The sequence below is a fragment of the Mus caroli genome, unplaced genomic scaffold, assembly GCF_900094665.2.
Source record: "Mus caroli unplaced genomic scaffold, CAROLI_EIJ_v1.1 scaffold_10072_1, whole genome shotgun sequence".
Lineage (NCBI taxonomy): Eukaryota > Metazoa > Chordata > Mammalia > Rodentia > Muridae > Mus > Mus caroli.
In genome coordinates, this window is record NW_018389660.1 from 6024 (window position 1) to 9398 (window position 3375).

Consider the following 3375-nt stretch of genomic DNA (forward strand, 5'->3'; position numbering starts at 1 on the left):
TCCATTAATGAGAACTCCTAAAAGTGAAGGAAGTTAATTTACCTTGTGAACAATTTGGAGGCTAAACACAAAATGGCTACAGTTTTCTATCAGAGCACATCATTCCCCCTTGAGCTGTAACTTAAAGTTGAATCATTGACTCCATGCCATCCTTTAAAAGAATGAGAGTGAGTTTTTAAAACCATGAGTTTAATTGTTGCTATCCTTCTCCAGATGAGGGACAGGAGGGTATTGATTAAGACATGGCCCACAGGTAAGTATTAGGACCTAGTAAGCAGTAATTAGGGATATTAGCCAAGGGAAACAATTAAATAAAACCACCCACTCCCACTTCTTGGCTCTGGTGTTCCCCTGTACTGGGGCATATAAAGTTTGCAAGACCAAGGGGCCTCTCTTCCCAATGATGGCTGACTAGGCCATCTTCTGCTACATATGCAGCTAGAGGTATGAGCTCTGGGGTTACTGGTTAGTTCATATTGTTGTTCCACCTATAGTGTTGGCCCACAGGTAAGTATTAGGATCTAGTAAGGCAGTAATTAGGGATACTACCAAGGGAGCCAATGAAATAAAAACAATTTCAAACGAATTCACATTTTGTTGCCTCTCCTGTTCCCTTTTGAGGTAGAGGATTTTTATATTCAGCCAAAGTGTTTCTATTAATCCAAGAATGACTGACATAGAAACAGCATTGCTCCCCTAGGGCCATACATAATCCTCTTTCCTTGAGGAACAGCAAGTTTAATGCTGTGTGGTTTTATAGGACCACTTTAGCTAAGGAGTTTACTTGTTGTTCTAAAACTGATGTGGCTGTATGTAATTGAAACAGACCTTTTTTTCCCCAATTTTTTATTAGGTATTTTCTTCATTTACATTACAAATGCTATCCCAAAAGTCCCCTATACACTCTTCCCGCCCTGCTCCCTACCACCCACTCCCACTTCTTGGCTCTGGTGTTCCCCTGTACTGGGGCATATAAAGTTTGCAAGACCAAGGGTCCTCTCTTCCCAGTGATGGCCGACTAGGCCATCTTCTGCTACATATGCAGCTACAGGTATGAGCTCTGGGGTTACTGGTTAGTTCATATTGTTGTTCCACCTATAGTGTTGCAGACCCCTTCAGCTCCTTGGATACTTTCTCTAGCTTCTCCATTGGGGGCCCTGTGTTCCATCCAATAGATGACTGTGAGCATCCATTTCTGTATTTGCCAGGCACTGACTTAGCCTTACAAGAGACAGCTATATCAGGGTCCGTTCAGCACAATCTTGCTGGCATATGAAATAGTGTCTATGTTTGTTTGGTGGACGATTGTGGGATGGATTCCCAGGTGGGGCATTCTCTGGATGGTCTATCCTTTCATCTCAGCTCCAAACTTTGTCTCTTTAACTCCTTCCATGAATGAGTATTTTTCCCCCATTCTAAGGAGGGACGAAATAACCATAGTTTGGTCTTCCATCTTCTTCTCGATTTTCTTGTGTTTTTTAAATTGTATCTTGGGTATTCTAAGTTTCTGGGCTAATATCCACTTATCAGTGAGTGTATATCATTGAGTTCTTTTGTGATTGAGTTACCTCACTCAGGATGATACCCTCCAGATCCACCCATTTGCCTAAGAATTTCATAAATCATTGTTTTTAATTGCTGAGTAGTAATCCGCTGTGTAAATGTACCACATTTTCTGTATCCATTCCTCTGTTGAGGGACATCTGGGTTCTTTCCAGCTTTTGGCTATTATAAATAAGGCTGCTATGAACATAGTGGAACATGTGTCCTTGTTAACAGTTGGAACATCTTCTGGGTATATGTCCAGGAGAGGTATTGCTGGATTTTCCAGTAGTACTCTGCCCAATTTTCTGAGGAACCACCAGACTGATTTCTAGAGTGGTTGTACAAGCTTGCAATCCCAACAGCAATGAACGAGTCTTCCTCTTTCTCCACATCCTCGCCAGCCTCTGATATTTCCTGAAATTTTGATCTTAGCCATTTTGACTGGTGTGAGGTGAAATCTCAGGGTTGTTTTGATTTGCACCTCCATGATGATTAAGGATGTTGAACATTCTTTAAGGTGCTTCTCAGGCATTAGGTATTCCTCACTTGAGAATTCTTTGTTTAGATCTGCGCCCAATTTTTAAATGGGGTTAGTTGATTTTCTTGAGTCCAGCTTCTTGAGTTCTTTGTATCTTTTGGAAATTAGTCCCCTATCAGATTTAGGATAGGTAAAAATCCTTTCCCAATCTGTTGGTGGCCTTTTTGTCTTATTGATAGTGTCTTTTGCCTTACAGAAGCTTTGCAATTTTATGAGGTCCCATTAGTCAATTCGAGATCTTACAGCACAAGCCATTGGTGTTCTCTTCAGAAATTTTTCCCCTTTCCCCATATCTTCGATGCTTTTCCCCACTTTTTCCACTATAAGTTTCAGTGTCTCTTGTTTTACATGGAGTTCTTTGATTCATGTAGACTTTACCTTAGTACAAGGAGATAAGAATCATTTTCAGAAAACTGAAAATAGTTCTACCTCAAGATCTAGCTATACCACTCCTGGACCTATATCAAAAAGATGTTCCAACATCTCACAACGATACTTGCTTAACTATGTTCATAGAAGATTTATTCATAATGGGCAAAAACTGAAAATGGACTTTATGTCTCTCAACTGAAGCATGGATGATGAAAATATTGTACATTTACACAATAGAAAACTACTCAGCTATTGTAAAATGAAGACATCTTGAATTTTCAGGCAAATGGATAGAACTTGAGAATATAATCCTGAGAGAAGTAACCCAGTCTCAAAGGACATACACTGTTTTTACTCACTTGTAAGTGTATATTAGCCAAAAAATACAGGATAGCCATGGTACACTCCATAGACACAAATAAGCTAAACAAGAAGGAAGGCACATTCAAGGATACTTGAATCTGAATTACAAGGGGAAATGTAAGAGTCATAAGCATTAGTGGGAGGGAGGGAACTGTGTGGAAAATGAAATGTGGAGGGGGATGTGGGGGCATTCTGGTTCAGGTGTGGGGAGGCACAGGAGGAATGCCCAGATGGACATGAGAATAAATGGAAATCTGCAACTGACAGGCAGGAAGAGGTAAGAGGTATCTATAGGATGAGACAGAGTCCTAGGATAAAGGAGGCACCCAAGAATCAATAGGGTTGTATTTAGCTGAGACTCACAACATTGGGGATAGAGAACCTGAAGAGACTCCCTTCTGTATCCAAGCAGAAACCCCAATAGAGCAATAGGGACAGCATCTTGCCCACAGTCATTTAACCCCAAATTTATCCTGTCTATAAGAAATGCAATGACAGAGAAAGCAGCAGGGACTGAGGCAATGACTAACCAAAAAATAAAGAAAAAAAAAAACTGG